The 19,242-nt window shown below is 40.7% G+C and overlaps 1 pseudogene; it reads right to left on the bottom strand.

The window, feature by feature from the left end:
* Window positions 1-5,044: 5,044 nt before the first annotated feature.
* LOC127658322 (taste receptor type 1 member 1-like) lies at window positions 5,045-7,411 on the bottom strand (annotated as a pseudogene).
* Window positions 7,412-19,242: the final 11,831 nt, after the last annotated feature.

The raw sequence follows: 19,242 nt of genomic DNA, 5'->3' as shown, positions 1-19,242 counted from the left end.
ACATTTGGTCATTCATCACTCATCACTTCATCACTTGATCACGCTCACGGACGATACAAACACCGGTGAGACTGATCCGAACACTGTATATAACTCTGTGCACTTTGGACTTCACTTTACATGTATATACACCTTGTTTGATTATTATTGTAAATATTATTGGTAGTGTAAATACACTTGGGTTTATTGATTTTTCATCGGTGTTGTTATATTTATTTTCTCCACTCTATTACCTATCAATAGAAACGGTACGTAAGATCCCATATTAGTGTGATACTCCTCTTTAATATATTGGAGAGTGTTACAGTATGTTGATTAAAACGCAAACTTTTGTTGAATTTATGAGAAATCTACAGACGCAAACAGACGAAGTGTAGTAAAATAAAGACCTAAATGTGTATTTCGGACTTTTTTTCACCACAAGTCTGAAAGAAGACATGTTATTGAAGACAAATATCCAAAAATCTCAAAATTGACCAGTAAAAAAAAAAACGATGTTTTTGCCTGCTGTGTCTCGCCTTAATATAAACACACACTGTTATCAGTATTTAACAAAAGTCTGGGTAGGCCTAAGATAAAAATTACCTTGCTTTCTTCTTTCCGCCATTTCACCTCAGTGCGAGAAAAAAATGCATCGCTTCTTCTGTACGGAAAACGAGCAATTTTAATTGGTCGTCAATTCACTGTGAGTCTGTGTATCGTAGCAATGAGCACAAGACTGTGCTGTTATGAATCCAGTGGGAAAATAGATCTTGTGTATTGTTTATATATTTCGTGTGTATATGTCTCTATGTGATAGAATTATTATTTGATGCAAATAATTCTAGCCGGCTCAGCCAAACTTTATCAGATGGCGGCTCAATTTGGCTTACGAAATTATTGGCTGGCGGCGGCTGAAATTCTAAATGGCGCAAATGGCGGCGCCTGGCAGCGGCTTCGGGGTCTACACTCATGGCATCAAATGTTTTATTTTAGTACATGGACATTCAAAAGAATGTTGGAAATTGTTATTTATTTATATACATGTTACATGTTGTGCTAATTGAGTGTCTTTTTCACTGTATTAAATGTATCTGTTTATCAGGTGTTGTTTCTCTAAGGATAACCAATAAGCATTAACATAAAATGTATGTGTGACTTGTTTTGTGATATTAGTTTGTAGTAAATATACACTTTGATTTGATTAAATGGTTTTGTAGAGTGTAGCAAAGATGAGCAACAGACTGAGGAGCAGCAGCTGTGCCAGAATCAGGCATGGAAACTGGTAACAATTAATAAGTCACTTTACTTTAGAGAAAGTTAAAAGTGAAACATTGTTTATCCCAATGCTCCTAATGATCCTAATGAAAGGATTTTGATAGATGAACATTGAGAATTATATACTGTTCGATGCCATGGTGTGTCAATGAACTTAGACTAAAGTAATTCATGTATTGCTTTAACTTAGGATCTTATACATCATTTTGACTATTTATGTCAAAAAATATAAATTATTTATATTCAATATTTTTTTACCTCACTTTACTTACTATAATATAACTCTTGTGTGATGACTTTATGGTAATGTACATTCAAGAATCATGATAGATCTTAGGGCAATCCCACTGATCTGCTCTTCCCAATACATTTTCTTCAATGGTATTGGTCTACAATTTGACATATGTAGCACTTGACGAATTAGTTGTTTGAAGCTGATTTGCAATACGTTATGTGCTGTATCTGTTCTTTTGCATCACAGATGATTCAGGGAGGAGAGAGGCTGAGTTATTCGAGGATATACTAGAGTGGAAGATTTAGGAACTGTAGAAACTGGCCCAGCCAGAGCAAAACTCAAAGAATACCCTCTCACCAGCTTTGGACTACAGGGAAGTGGTTGCTAGTGTGAAAATAAAATGGTCTTGGCTAAGCCCCGGATGTCCTTCAATGCTGGAAACGCCTCTGCTAATCCATCACCTGTCCAGGGGCACCCCCAAGGGGTGGCCACGGCCACAACTATATAAACTCTGGCCATCCTGTGGCCACTCCTAGTATGAATTTTGCAGTGGGTACTATTAATTTGAATACATAATGTAAATTCACAATAGTTTGTGAAGTGAAACAAAATAAAATAAAACACCCGCTGCAGCTACAAAAAAGATTGTAGATTGATTGGCGCCCACGCCACCACCAGAGTTTCACTGCCCCTCCCCCTCTCCAATCCTGTCGTTGACTGCTCAGTCAGTGCAAGAAGCAGGACTGACTGAGTGATTCGGCCACAGGAGAGCATCTACACTTTTAGGAGAGATGCCATAACAGTAGTGGCTTATAGTGAAGACATGAATGTATGTTCTAAGTTAACTTTTCCTCAGTACATTTTCACAGTGTTGAATTAACATTAGCTGAAATTAACGCTAGCGCTGATAATATGCAAAGTTAGTTTACTAGCTATGACTAGTCACACTGTGCTATATCAATTTGCAGAGGATAAAGAGAAAATCGACAAGCATCTAAAACATTTTTTAAGAAGAAATGTAGCACAGGGGAGTGTAGGTCTGAGGAAGAAGACAGGTGTGAGAACACACTTGAAGATAATGTCCAAAGTGAGGCAGAGCAGCAAGCCTGTGAGCAGGCAGAGGCTGCTACAGGGGATCTTGCAGAGCACAGCGAGGAACAGACAGAATCAGTGATGGGTCCTTGGCCAGCAGGTGAAGTTAAATAGACAAGTTACCCTTGTTAATGAAATGGATGCTATGTCCTGATGTGACACACACACACACACATGTGACAAACACACACACACACACAACACCAGAATCAAGTTCTCTTTCGCACTTGAATGAACAATAACACACATAATTATGTCAAAATGTCGGTTTTGTCGAGTATTCTCATAAGAGCGGTCTTAAATGAGTTAAATAACGTCTTAAATGAACGTAAAGAGTTGTGAGAAAATGAGATGCCATGGTAGGCAGCAGCAGATCTTAAAGTCACAGTGGCCTAATAAACCAGTTGCTGTGATGTCTGTTGTTAATAAAATAACAAAGGTATCAGAAAATTGTAGCTTTAATAAGAATTAATCTATATCTAATTTATTTATGCAGGGCAGAATGTTTGATAACTTTATTCAATTTCTATATATTTCCTATCTGTTAGACAGGTAGGAAGGCCACAGGTAAATACAACATTTATTCTAATGGGTTATGTGAAGATTGTTTTCAGTTCACTTAAATTAAAAGTTGTTGTTTTCCATAGCCTAATGTTGAAATTTACTGTAATGTTGAATGTCTATCATTAATGTTTTAAAAAAGCAATTTCATAGACAGTTGTTTTTAACTTGCTGCATTACAAACCGCCATCAAAATGACAAGTTTAATTACATTCCAGCTGCTGTAAGAAGAGGCTACAAACGATTCGACACCGGCTGCATTTTCACACGTGACAAATTGATTTTGGAAACTTTTTAACCAAAAAAAAGTTACGGACTGCGGCTTTAAAGTCATATTGTTACATTAACCGTAAACAAGTATAACACACATTACACTGAATTTTTTGTTTGTTTTTGGTGCCACCCCAAGATTTTGCTGTGGCCTCCACTGGTCACCCCTATTAAAATGTTCTGGGGGCGCCACTGCACCTGTCCCTACGTGGTGATCGTAAGTGACGTCACGGACAGTGGTGATTACAAGTGACATAACTTACAGAGAAATGGAGGTGAGTGAGAGTGCTATTTGGAAAGTGCAAGTGCAAGTCCGCAGCCAGACTCTATTGGTGTCACGATTCACTGTTGTCTGCCCTGTGTTTTGCCTCTGTCATCTGTTCCACATGGACAACACTTCCAATAATTCCCTGCCCTCATCACTGCCAGCTGTCTTCCATTGTCCACACATGTGTTTTGTTTACTCATTAATCTTTGTGTATTTAATGCCCTGTTGTTTGCTCATTCCTTGTCAGTTGTTGTATGTGTTTAGATCTCCTGTGTAAGACCAGTTCCCTTCGTGCATGTTTCCTTTGTTCCCGAGTTTTCCCATTGTGGATGTTTCTTTTGTTCCTGTGTTTACCCCATTATCCTGTAATTTGTTTATTTTATTAAAGACTGTTTCACTGCACCTAGATCCAGCTCTCGTGGCTTCCATCCAAATGTGACAATTTACATTTACATTTTTGCATTTAGCAGATGCTTTTATCCAAAGCGACTTACAGTGCACTTATTGCAGGGACAAATCCTCATTTGTAAGTCACTTTGGATAAAAGTGTCTGCTAAAGGACTGAATGTAAATTTGTTTAACCCCATTCCAGCAACAATTCAAATGCTTTTGCATATTTGAAAAAGATTTCGAATAATCCCACAAGTGTCTCATTACACCACCAGTGAGTTCTAAGAAAAGATTTAAGAACTGCATAATAACCAGATCCAACTTTCCATATTTTTAATGTATACAAATGGTGTTGACATAAAACTTGGAACTTTAAGAAAGTATCTTAGAGTAGGGAAACAATCATATCACTCTCTATGTATGTTCAGTTATTTAAACAGGCAATTACTTAACCTATAAAATAATAGTGGTCTCTATTTTTAATACCAGTGTGTTAACGCAACATAAAAAAAACTCAAAATGTGTTTCAAGATGCTAAAAGTAATTTAACTTATAGGGGCAACCAAAATGGTAGATACCCATATGCTAATATAACTCCCTAAATGTCATGTCATTGGTGCTACATCGTGGCTCGCTTTCAACAGAAAGCACGCAACTCCAGCCGCCCCCACATTGCTCCTTCTTCCCACGGGATTGAGGACGGTGCGGTTGGCGATGGAGGTGATCTGATGATGGCAGCGGGTGGACTTTCCTCCTGTGTGGGAAACCTCTAGATTACGCATGGAACCTCCATTCCCTGATGGAGGCCTGGACCTCCACTGTTGTGGCCGGACCATTTCCGGCTTCTCAGAAAAATCCTGATTGAACTAGACGTATTTCCCCGCCTTTATACTTGTATGTCCGGGGGCGGGGTAAGCAAATACTGTCTGCCAACTTCTCATTGGCCTTTTTTCATAGATCAGAGGTATACTGGGCGCTCAAGAGAGACCCCTAGTGTCGCTTCTTTGACACAATGTCTCGTTCCCTCCATCAGGGAATGGAGGTTACATATGTAACCTAGACGTTGTATTTATGTGAATGTAATTTTACAAATTTGTGACTACTTTTCTGCAATTGTGAATTCAGAACACAAGTTTTGAAATATAGTCTGAGTGCAGATTGCAGCATTCAAAAAAATTGTATTTTAAAAGTATACACTTTTAAAAAGTTTTACACTCAATTTACATTGAGTGTAAATTTCAACTTAAGAGTACAAATATTTATTGTACAATTCTCAAATCCAAAAGTGCAAACTCTTGTGTTTTGCTACTGATTTACCTTCATAAAAATGTGTTATTGAATTAATCTAGATAGCTAAATGTTTAAAATATGCTCACCAATAAAGATAACTTACCGAACCATTGGGAAAAGAGAGCTGTTGATGGTAAAGGTAATTTCTGGATATGTATCATATGTGCCCACCATCTCAAACCATGGAGGATTTCTTTCAGTATGCCAGAGCACGATTGAGTAATTGATGGTTGGATCACCATTATCATCATATTTCACCTGACGGCCATTGAGTGGAAAATGTAGCTTCTTCATTTCAGCCAGAAGCTGTAAAGTGCATTGAATATGAATAACATTAAAAGCAAATAAATTACCACTTTAATTTTATGAATCACATCTAAATAATGTTTTAGCGTCTTAAAGTTTATCTAAATTTTAAGTTGAAATTATATATATTATGAATAATTTATTATGTAATAATTAAGTCTTACCATGTATGGCCTAACCGTTGTATTTTTGTGGCATTCATTAATGTTGCACTGCAGAACTTTATGCAACGCATGAGCTATGGTATATATGGCAGCATATATGGAAAAGGAGAATGTGGGATTTTCATTTATAATTTCCTCTGCAGTCAAAAAAGAGCAGCATTTGCATGCTTGATTACATGTATCACTCTGGACTTCAATGCTATCATTTTCACGAACATTAGTTGTTCCTGTGGCTTTAAAGATGAATTCAGCAAATCTGGGCAATGTTAATCATTTCTCTGTAATGCCAATAACTGTACCAATTTTCTCAATTCCTGGCTCTCTTGGAAGCTGTTGATCCATAGACCATGCTTGACTTGCAATCCAAACTTTAAATCGGATGTTGCCCTTTATGGCAGCTTTGATAATGTTTTTTTGCATATTGTGGCAAAGCAAAAACCACAATTACATTAATTTTGAGCAAATCAATTTTTTTAAGTGCTAGACTGTAGTTTGCCTCTAGGCTAAGAGCCTCTTGATAGGCCAAACAAATGCCAGTATTGCTAATATACTTGTTAAACGGTCTCAGGCCGTCCTCACTTTAAGCGTCCTGGCTACCAAGAAAGGCAACCCAGTCCCATCCAAACCACTTAATGATGTGAATAATCATGTGAATCAGGTCTTTGTTGCTGGGGATTGTTCTTATAAAAGAGGGATACTGAAGTTTATCACTTAATGCATAGCTGGTAGCTCCATAATTCACCTTTAAGAGAAGAAAACACTATTTTATAAACAATTATCTTAATATTTTATATACTGTATATATTTATCCATCATTTAAATATGGTACTGCCTGGTAGTCCTGAATGTAAAAAACAAAATAAAACAAAAAACAAAATAAAAACAAAACAAAACATAATTTACCATCGGTATAAGGTCCATTGTGAACAATGATGCAATTGTCATAGTTCTTGTGCTTCCATATGGTCCTGTTAAAGCAATCACTTTAGGCAATCACTTTAGGCTGATGGCCGTTGAGCATCTTTTTAGGTTTTATTGATCCATTCTCTGCGATAAAACTGAAAACTGCCGGGAAATTCTTTGTTGCAGAACAATGGTCAAAAATCTCATAGCCTAGAGAAACATTAGGCAGGAGGGTGGTGGAGTTATTAATCTCCTCAACAGCAAACCTCATCACTTGGAACATCTGATAACCAGATACTGAGAATATGTGCCTAAAAAGCATGAGTAAGTACATTAAATGCACTTAATTTAAGCTTCATCTTAGAAACGTTACTTGCAATTAAATGCTGCTTCAATTTACAATACTGACTAGTGATAACAGACTCAGTATTAGCATCCAGTTGATGGTAGGTTTGATAAACCTACCTTATGAAAAAGCAAAAAGGTCCTTGTTTACCTAGAACATTCAATGGCCTCTGGAGTGGACAGGGGTGTAGCATGATCCACTTCATGTAAAACAAAAAGACCACCCAATAAGTAATCTACCTCCAAGCTGAACTCAGATGATGAGCAAGAGACTTTGAAGAAACAGCTAGTAAAGCACAAAAGGAAAGTGTAAATGCTACTCTGAAGCATGATTGAATTAAAATGGACCATTGGTCATGAAAAGGGTATGTGCAGGTCAGGCTCATATACTACACTTTAATTTGCTTAAAACACATTTAAATTTGCTTAAACCACTACATTTACTAATACTAATATCCATTTCCCTATTTAAATTCACAAAGCATATGCCAATCAGTTATTAAGTAGAGCATTACACCAAAGCACAAACAGAAGATGCAAAATGTAACTATAAATTACATTTTGTGCAGAGGGATTTTTGGGGAAGTTGCACAAGATTTGTTTTGGTTACAATCAACAAAAGTCCATTATTGAGTGAGTACATAAAAAAGCTATGTTCAAAACCCTCTCCTTGTCTTACCCTGAATTTACTATGGTAAGCCTAAAATAATGATTTTTTTTTTTTAGAGCTGTCGGGTCAGATTTGGTGCAAAATTGCAGGCTTGCATCATACGTCCATGTGTCTTTACATCATGTCCATAAGCTCAGAAAAGAAGGCTTGGCAGAGTTGTGTGTGTTTGTGCCAGCTGAAGAAACCATGGCTGATTTGTCAGTCACAGTTCAGGACAGCAGCAGCAGGGCATCAGTCTCTGGATGGATGTTTATCTGTTAACTGTTTGGAAAATTGATTTGTTTGCTATAATGCTGGGATATGTTTTCTGGTAGGGTTGTTGAAGTTTATACAGGTTTTACACCACAAGGCTGTTGAATGCTTTATTATGATTGGTTGACAGATGTTCTAAAGCATACAATATAATAACGATGCTACCACGTAGCTGCTGAAAAGTATACTGATAATAATTCAACGGTCCGTCATCAATTATTCCAAGTTGTTGTCACTTTCCATTGCCCTTTTAGCAGATAGTGTTTAAAATGAGTGGACAATTCTTAAATTGTATCTAAAAGCCACTTAGGTACAAGGTAGATCCCCATGAATGCTCATCCCAAGTTGTTCATAGAACAGTAATGTACATATTTATTTGTTAAGCTTGTATCTATTTCTCTATTATATCTTTACTTCCAAATACACATTTTAAGAATTGTATTATTGTAATTGTTATGCATAGATTGCACATTTCTGCATATTATTTTCATGTTTAATCAAGTATATTTCATCCCCAACTTTATTGATTCCTGGATTTGTGTTTTTATGATAAAGCTGTATTGTTTGCAGTGCATAGACCTAATATAGTATCAAATCAAATCAAATCACTTTATTGTCACACTACCATGTACACAAGTGCAACAGTAGGTGAAATTCTTATGTGCAGTTCCGAGCAGCATAGCAGTCATGATAGTGACGAGACATATACCAATTACAGTAAACAACATATTTACTCAACAACAATTTACATATCAAATGTACACATAATTTACACAACACAATAATTATATACAATGTACAGTAAACAATACACACAGTATAGAATACACAATATACAATACAATAAGTAAAGAGTATATGAAATTTATATATATATATATATATATATATATATATATAAGTAGTTGTATTGAGGAGAATATGTTGACAGTCCAGTGTGAGATTATAGATTAATAAAGTGCAGTGCTAATTATTGATCCTGATAGATCAAGTGTTCTTCGTATTACGGCTTACTTGCATTGTCCACTGAAGCTATAGATTGTAATAAAAAATAAGTGCCTTCAGTTTCTTCTTTCAACTCTTATCAGCCATCTCACAAGTTTACTCTTAAATTCATATTAGTACAATACAAACATTAATGTGTAGTGGATAAAACACTTGAATAATCATATTCAAATATGTAAATAAGAGTGTTGTTAATCTTCGTCAAAGCAAGTAATATCTTGGTTGTAAATGTTTAATCAAATAACATAATATCAACGTGAAAATAGCACATTATGACTCTGCAGGTAAATATCTCAGTGTGATCACAGGCAAAGCAGGTAGCCTTTAGGAGCGGGTGTGTTTATTAGCAATAATTAATAATTATCATAGATAACCATCAATTATTAAATAGAACATTGATTAGAATCAATGTTATCCTCACACGGGGCAACAATTTATGTAGGGCTCACTGTTACGAACGGAGGCAGCGAAGGCAGACGAGGAGAGCGAGTCTAAATGCAAACTTACTTTATTTGAACAGATAAATGAATAAACACAAAGAAAAACCCTCAATGGGGAAATAAACACAAGACTGAGAAAACGGGCAGGGAACACATACCAGGCTAACAACATTCAATGATAGACAGCGACTGAACAAACAGACAGGGTTTAAATACATGGACATAGGACAAAGGGGCCAATGAACAAACAGAACTCAAACAGGATAACAAGGGGATAAACAGAAACCAATGGCAAATTAACGAGGGCAGGTGAAAACAATGAATGGAGAACACGAACGCTAACAGGGAGACTGTGGAGCTACAAAAGGGACAAAAGTGAAAACTACGGAATTACAAAAGTGACAAAAATGGTAAACAAAGGGGCAACGGTGAAACAAGATGAGGTATGCCTAACACGCACAGGTTGGTTAGATCAGTTTTACTATCAAATATAATTAATAATTAATGTTTATTAATTATTAATTAAAAATATATATAAATAATATAATTTAATTCGTTAAATTCTATCCTCGGGGCACCACTCTTTGACAAGAGAAAAATGATAGTAAGTGACTGATTTTACCCTGAAGATTGAGTATTTTGATTGATAATCAAAATAATCAAAAAGGGGAAGAAGCTAGTCGAATTATTGCCATACAAATCCACCAGTAATCTGGTTACGGTTGGCTTCTAACAACAACAATTTAACAATACTGAAGTAATACAGGAGTTCTTGATGTGGCAGAGGCTGGATTCAACACGATATTCAAACAAACAAACCAGGAGTACTTATTATAATATAACAAGATTTATTATAATCAAACAGTAATGAACACTGCCAATACTAAATGAATATAACACAAAAACATAAGGTGGGCATCCTAACTAAATGGTGGAGCTATATGCTAGTGTATGTGTGTGTCTCGAGTCGGTAACAAAGACACAAAATTGCGGAATAAACTCCTTGTGTGGAGCTAATTCAAAATGGAGGGCTAGGCCGGAAAGGGCGGAGCCAACGATTGTGTGAAGGTGTAGGGAAAGCAAGATGGCTGGATCAGATCCAGCACAACCTAGCTAATACCACTTGTGGGTGATAATGAGCAGACACACAAAGGAACTGAATGAAACAGGCGGGAAAATTTGAAAAACACCAGCCTGATTCATACATAAACCGTGGTGCTGCTCGCTTCGTGAATTTCAGTGTGTGTGAAAGAGAGATAGCGAACAAACAGGGGTTCATGCAATTTAACAGAGGAGACATGCTGGTGACAGCGCAATTGAATTGTTGATTCAGATCACTCAATAAAATAACATTTCCCCAAAAATGACGATCTCATAACTCCAAACAGCAATCGTAGTTAAATGTACAGTTATAAACAAAACATCAAACGTTCAGCGATCGTAATTAACATACAAATGTAAACAAAACAATACAAAATTTATGATTTAGGTTTATGAGAAAAGTCACAGTTTCTAAACTAAATCTGCCCAGATATCAAGCCTTACTTGTGAAATCCTGTGTGATTTCAGCATGGTTGTCTGTTGAATTCCTGTTGCATTGAGCGGTCAGGAGAAAAACAATCTGGTTTCGGTCCTTTGTCTCACGCTCGTCAGCGAAAAGACACGTCTCTACATTGTTTCTCAGGTCCGGTGATCGTGAGAAACACGGGAGGTAGTCAACGTTGAAAGAAAACGATTGAGAAGGGAAGCTGGTTGCCTTTTTCCATTTTCTAAATAAATTCACTGTTGTCTCGCAGTGAAGATGAAATGAACTGGTTATACCAAGTACACTACACGACTGGAACAAAGCTAAGTTAATCTTACTCTACCGTGGCCAAATGGTGAGGTTTAGAAAAACGTGGTCTCTCTTTGTCCAGAAGGAGGGGAATTCCTTTGTGTAGATATGTCTCTTTAGAGCGCAGCGAGGCTGTAGATGTAGCAGTCAGGCTGGATGTGGAGAGAGACTGAACTCAAATGTGAGTGATAGTTTTGTTAAGAAGATGACGTCATCGGTCATAGGCCGCTTTTGACCAATGACGTTTGAGATTGAGTCCATGGGCGGGACTTCCCGTTCAGCTGTGAATCATTCTGGGAAACTGAGTTCAATGTCTCCCCTTCGATCATAGAACAAAGGGCCATGTTGTCTCTGCTGCCATTTTTAGTGGGGCAAGGCCCTACACAGGTAAAGCAGTCAAACATAAATACATTTGTGAACTCATTGTAGAGTCATTGTTAAAGCTTTCTTTTCTGTGCATGTGTTCTGTGCAAAAAAAGTTGTATATATATGTATATATAGATATACGAATCGAAATATGAGGTCAATTTGCAAACATGCTAAGGTGATAAATATGCATACAAATTTCCCCTATTCAAGATATATTGACGCATCGAAAATTATTTGAGGGCAATTGACAAGTACGTTGTTAAATGGGCGCCGCTATTATGATCATTGTATCGAGACCAATAAAGTAGTCACAGATTGCCTGGACCTCACTGTGTAATATTGCCTGGACCTCACTGTGTAATATTTGTAGCCATCCTTTCCGGGATGGCTACAAATCCCTCCCCCGCCCCCATTTGGCAAATCGGACCACTCTTCCGTTCTGCTTTTGCCCGCTTACAAGCAGAAGCTGAAACGGGAAGCACCCACCCTCAGAACGATCCAGTGCTGGTCGGACCAATCAGACTCTGCGCTACAAGACTGTTTTGATCACGCGGACTGGGAGATGTTCCGGTCCGCCTCTGATGACGACATCGAGGTTTACGCTGACAGTGTAACGTGTTTCATCAGGAAGTGCGTAGAGGATGTTGTTCTGACCAAAACAATACGGATATACCCCAACCAGAAACCATGGGTTAACGGCGAGGTTCGCGCGGCACTCAATGCGCGGTCCTCCGCTTTTAATTCTTCTAACACGGAGGAGCGTAAACAAGCCAGTTATGCCCTCCGTAACACCATCAGTGAAGCCAAACGCCAGTACAGGCACAAACTTAAAGGTCAGTTCAACACCACTGACTCTAGAAGCATGTGGCAGGGAATTAATACCATCACGGACGGAATAAAGACTCCGCTGTGAACACCGCTGCATCTCTCCCGGATGAACTTAATACATTTCATGCTCGTTTTGAGGACAGTAGCACCGCCCTCGCGGAGAGAGCACTCTCTGCTGACGCTACAGAGGTTGATTCACTCTCCGTCTCTGTTGTGGATGAAACCCGATCCTTCCGACGGGTGAACATCCGTAAAGCCGCGGGCCCAGATGGCATTCCGGGCCGCGTCATCAGAGTGTGCGCGAATCAACTGGCTGGTGTTTTTACGGACATTTTCAATCTGTCCCTCTCCCTGTCTGTAGTTCCCACATGCTTCAAAACATCAACCATTGTGCCTGTACCGAAGCAAGCCACAATCACTTGCTTAAATGACTGGCGTCCTGTTGCTCTGACCCCCATCATCAGCAAATGCTTTGAAAGGTTAATCAGAGATTACATCTGCTCTGTTCTGCCCCCCTCTTTGGACCCATTGCAGTTTGCCTACCGCAACAACCGCTCCACTGATGATGCCATTGCATCTACACTACACACTGCTCTCTCCCATCTGGAAAAAAGGAACACATATGTGAGAATGCTGTTTGTAGACTACAGCTCAGCATTCAACACCATAGTGCCCTCCAAGCTTGATGTGAAACTCCGGGCTCTGGGCTTAAACGGCTCGCAGTGCAGCTGGATCCTGGATTTCCTGTCAGGCAGACGTCAGGTGGTTAGAATGGGCAGCAACATCTCCTCATCACTGACCCTCAACACTGGAGCCCCGCAGGGCTGTGTTCTCAGCCCACTCCTGTATTCCCTGTACACACATGACTGTGTGGCAACACATAGCTCCAATGCCATCATTAAGTTTGCTGATGATACGACGGTGGTAGGTCTGATCACTGACAATGGATGAAAGAGCCTACAGAGAGGAGGTGCACACTCTGACACGCTGGTGTCAGGAGCACAACCTCTCCCTCAACGTCAGTAAAACCATGGAGCTTGTGGTGGATTTCAGGAAGAAAGACAGAGAACACAGCCCCATCACCATCAATGGAGCACCGGTAGAGAGAGTCAGCAGTTTCAAGTTCCTCGGTGTCCACATCACTGAAGAACTCACATGGTCCGTCCACACTGAGGCCGTTGTGAAGAAGGCTCACCAGCGCCTCTTCTTCCTGAGACGGCTGAGGAAGTTTGGAATGAACCACCACATCCTCACACGGTTCTACACCAGTACTGTAGAAAGCATCCTGACTGGCTGCATCACTGCCTGGTACGGCAATAGCACCGCCCACAACCACAAAGCCCTGCAAAAGGTGGTGCGAACTGCCAGCAACATCATCGGAGGTGAGCTTCCCTCCCTCCAGGACATATATACTAGGCAGTGTGTGAAAAAAGCTCAGATGATCATCAGAGACTCCAGCCACCTGAGTCATGGGTTGCTCTCACTGCTTCCATCAGGCAGGCGGTATCGCAGCATCAGGACCCGCACCAGCTGACTACATGACAGCTTCTTTCCCCAAGCAGTCAGACTGTTCATCTTATATCTCACACTGGACTGTCAACATATTCTCCTCAATATACTACTTCATATATATATATATATATATTTCATATACTCCTTATTGTATTGTATATTGTGTGTATTTTATATAATTATTGTGTTGTGTAAGTATGTGTACATTTGATTTGTAAATTGTTTTGTGTAAGTATGTTGTTTATTGTAATTGGTATATGTCTCGTCACTGTCATGACTGCTATGTTGCTCGGAACTGCACACAAGAATTTCACCTACTGTTGCACTTGTGTACATGGTAGTGTGACAATAAAGTGATTTGATTTGATTTGATTAATGAGATGGAATCGGTGGGCAAGGAATATGAGGTGTTTGAAGGAGAGGAGGAGAGATGATGGAGGTGGCATTGATATTGAATCTGATTCAGATTCAGAATCATACTCTGAAATTGAGTGTGCTGGGGACTCATTTCAAGAGGTTGCAAGAGATGGCACAGTATGGGTTGAACAAAATCCTGGCAACACTCAGGGTAGAGCCCAAGAGGCCAATATAATGAGAGAACCCCCAGGGACAACATCTTATGCCAAGGACAATATTACAAGTCCAGCATTGAGCAGTTTACTGTGTTTGAATGAAACAGAAAGGTGGCAAACCATAAGAAAGTACACTGATGCAGAAGCTGGGCAGAATAATGCTGAAAAGTTCAATCTGACAGATGACAAACTAAAAGCATTTGTTTGTCTCGTTTATTTGAGAGATGTTACGGGAGGCAAAAGCATGAGATTGGGTGACTTTTGGTCTAATGAATTTGGATTCCCCGTCTATCGCTTACTACGACGTTGTGTCGAGTGAAGCGACACTAGGGGACTTTCTGAAGGACATAGTTATGCTTTCCTCTGAACTTGAGAAAAGGCCAATGAGAATTTGACAGACAGAATTTGCATGTCCCTCCCCCGGTGGTTGTGAGCTGAGATCACTTACTGTTCCACTCACCTCTGTAGAGCTTATGATGTTGGATCTATGGCGCAAATCAGCGGCTTTCTCCTTCTCTGCACGGCAGTGCAGCTTTGCCCCTGGGCGCTTCGACAGTGCTGTTAAAAGAGAATATTTTATAAAACAGTTTATTTTCTCTAAAAACAAATACACAGCTGGCGTTGAACATCCTTTTCAGGACACGTCTTTATAAAGATCCCCTTCCGTCCCTGTGTTGTTCCTGGATGCGGCCCATTTCTCTCCACTCCTGATGGTCACAGACGCTGCCTCGTGTGTCTGTGCGCAATCAAACAGAAGCGCCGTTTGTGGATGGTTCGTGTTCTCACTGCGAGGACCTAACCATGGTAACATTACGGTCGCGTCTTTCCTTCTTAAAGAGGAACGCCACTGCAGCCACCCCCCACATCACTCCTTCCTCCCACGGGATTGAGGATGACCCAGCTGGTGATGAAAGCGAATTGTGGATGGCAGCGGGCTCGGTCTCTCCAGGTAGATCCCCATGAACCACCCGCCCCCTGGCACGCTCATCGACTTCCGTCCGAGCTCGAGGTGAGAGCGGCTCACCTCACATCCAGTCTGTTTACTCCCTCAAGCCCCCTGAGCTGCATCAGAGAGCGTTCCAGCATCTGACGTGGACTCGACGTGGACTCGACTGGAACCCTCCGTCCTCCCCACAGCCTTCATGGCTAGACGATTGGTTCCTCAGGTCAGGGTGCTGCTCACTGCACAAGGACGCACTGTTGCGACAAGGTACGCTCAATGGAGAGTGGAGGCTCCACCCCCAGGTGGTCCAGCTGATTTGGGAGCGATTCGGCAAAGCACAGATAGACCTGTTCGCTTCCCAAGAGACCTCCCACTGGCCGCTCTGGTACTCCCTAGCAGAGGCTCCCCTCAGGACAGAGGCGCTGGCACACAGCTGGCACCGGGGTCTGCGCAAGTATGCATTTCCCCCAGTGAGCCTACTTGCACGGGTGCTGTGCAAGGTCAGGGAGGACGAGGAACAAGTCATTCTGGTGGCCCCCTACTGGCCCACATGGACTTGGTTGTCAGATCTCACGCTCCCTGGCATATTCCCCTGAGGAAGGACCTTCTTTCTCAGGAACAGGGCACCCTCTGGCATCCGCGCCCAGATCTCTGGAACCTCCATGTCTGGCCCCTGGACGGGATGTGGAAGATTTAATTGGCCTACCACCTGCTGTCGTAGACATGATCAACTAAGCCAGAGCTCTGTCTACCAGGCAACTTTACGACCTAAAGTGGCGCTTGTTCACAAAGTGGTGTTCTTCCTGTTCTGAAGATATGCAGAGATGAGCAGTTTCTGCAAGAGAGGCTGGAGGTGAGGCTCTCCCCCTCCACCTTGAAGGTTTATGTAGCCGCCATACCAGCTCACCACGAAGCAGTGGACGGTAAGTCCCTAAGGAAGCATGATCTGATTATCACCAAAAAGCCAGAAACACACAAACAATTCAAAGTTCCGCCTCCTTTTGCCTCTCTTGTGTCTTTATTGAAAACTACACACACAAAACAATGACACTTATACACCATGTGCTGAGTCAACGTGTGTCTCCCACTTCAGGTCCTGTGAGATGTTATTTCATTCAAGGAACCTGAATGCCCAAATTAGCATTCCATTGTGTGTGTGTCGGAGGGTGTGTTTAGGGATGTTGGAAATGTATACGGTGGCGTTACAAACATCTCAACATTCACAGTTCAATATCTTAGTTGGCAGTAAAATATCCTAACTGCTGTTTGGCTTAAACTCTCCATATCAGATCACATCAATGCTTTCAAATTGTAAACCATATGGATGAGTGAAAAGCCTAATTTTTAATCTTTTTAATTTTTAATCTTAACCTCTGAAATGTACTGTTTATTTTTGGTTAAATTGCTTTTCTCACATTTTTTAACACAAGTTAATGAACTGTTTTCCAAAAGTAGATTATGTTTTCCAATAGTTCCAATAAGATAATGCACTTAACAGGTAAAGCAGTCAAACATAAATTAATTCACCTATAGCTTCTTCCACATCCTCACCATATTCAAACTAATGAATCACAAATCGAAATATGAGGTCAATTTGCAAATTCTAAGCTGATAATTTTGCTTACACATTTAAAATCGTAAAAATCACTATTGTATCAATAAAACAAATGTGGGTACGTGTGTCCACTGTCAAAAGAATATGTTGTGAGCATATCACAAACGTGATTGTATCATGGTAAGTTGGATCACACTGCACAAAAATGTCTCCCATCCACTCGTTGATATTTAGACCTCTAGGTGTAGAAACACGGAAGTGGACTCTTCCAGCTACAGGCATTCGATCACAACTTAATTTATGCCAAACAAGAATGAAATTATACAAACTAAATATACAAGCATATCCTAAAATAAATGTAAGACTATGTTACTAGGATAAATGGATCTGGATCTGTAATGATGAGCAGGTGAAGGCAGACGAGGGGCGAGGATCTAAATGCAGTGGGTCTTTATTTAAACAAGAATGACAACACGACAAACAGGAACAAAGGAAATATCCACAATGGGAAAAATAAAACAAAAACACGGAAGACATTCACTGGGAAAACAGGCAAAACAAGCATCCACAAACATCAACGACCGACAGGGGAATGGAGAAACAGCAGGGTTTAAATACACAGACACAGGATGATCACAAACGACAATCAGGTGCAAACAATGACAGAGTGCTGGCAGTGATGAGATCCAGGAATTGTGGGAAGTGTAGTTTTAGACAAAGACAAGTGAAACACAGGGCAGACAACAAGGGAATCGTGACATAACCCCCCCTCTGAAAAAAAAATGAAAAAAGGAATACCCAAAAAAAAACAGATCGTCCAAGGAGTGAGGGGGGGCAGGCAGACCAAAGAGGGCACCAGGGGTAAACAGACAGTCCAAGGGAGCACAAGGGGCAGACAGACAGTCCAAGGGGGCACAAGGGGCAGACAGACAGTCCAAGGGGGCACAAGGGGCAAGAAGTCAGTCCAAGGGGGCACAGAGGGCAGGCAGGAAGTCCAAGGGGGCACAGGGGGCAAGAAGGCAGTCCAAGGGGCAGGGACAGGTTCAGGAGGCCTGGGAGGTGGCCACAGGACAGGGACAGGTTCAGGAGGCCTGGGAGGCGGCCACAGGACAGGGACAGGTGCAGGAGGCCTAGGAGGTGGCCATAGGACAGGGACAGGTTCAGGAGGCCTGGGAGGAGGCCACAGGACAGCCATGGGGAGCTCCGAGGGCGGAGCCATGGAAGTCTCTGGTAGCGGAGCCATGGAGGGCGGAGCCGTGGAAGACCCAGGTGGCAGAGCCATGGGTGGCTCAGGAGGTGGAAGGCTCTGGATTCGGAGTCGTGGGAGGCTAAGGAGGCGGAGCTGAGGGAGGCTCTGGAGACGGAGCTGAGGGAGGTTCTGGAGGCTCAGGAGGCGGAGCTGAGGGAGGCTCTGGAGGCTCAGGAGGCGGAGCTATGGGAGTTGAGCTGTGAACCGAGTTTCCGAGATACGGCCACTTCCGGTGAAGCTTTGACCGGGTGTATCTCGGAAACCACGCCGACTTGGAGAACTAAATGTATAATTTAAAGTAAGTCACTATCTAATGCATGTACAATCACTGCTCTGTGTCTTACTTGAAAAAATACTAGCACTGATTGTACATACATTGCATAGTGACTTACTTTAAATTATACAGCATTAGATTGTGACTTTCTTTAAATTATACATTCTGGTCTCTAGTATATATTCAAGTAAGACACAGAGCAGTGATTGTACATGCATTAGATATTGACTTACTTTAAATTATACATTTAGTTCTCTGGTATATTTTCAAGTAAGACACTGTTTAATGAAGTGATTGTACATGCATTAGATAGTGACTTAATTTAAATTATACATTTAGTTCTCTGGTATATTTTCAAGTAAGACACTGTTTAATGCAGTAATTGTAGATGCATTAGATAGTGACTTACAGGTGGGATGCTGTTTTCGACTCCATCCACACACCACAACACACTCATGCACATTACAGCCATTAATTATGCACAATTTGCATAATATTCCACTGTCCAGGGGGAAGCATATAGGGCACCCGTCAAATAGGTTACAGGATGGATGCTCTTTTTGACTTAGACATTTTCAGCGGGTGAGATCCTGTAAAGATTTGGGGATTTCACACTATGTGGTGAAGTCCAATCAGTAACTTATTAAGCTACAGGTTG

This window comes from Xyrauchen texanus, chromosome 17, assembly GCF_025860055.1.
Source record: "Xyrauchen texanus isolate HMW12.3.18 chromosome 17, RBS_HiC_50CHRs, whole genome shotgun sequence".
Lineage (NCBI taxonomy): Eukaryota > Metazoa > Chordata > Actinopteri > Cypriniformes > Catostomidae > Xyrauchen > Xyrauchen texanus.
Note: the sequence above shows the minus strand (reverse complement) of the source record. Positions and strands in the feature narration are given on the sequence as shown.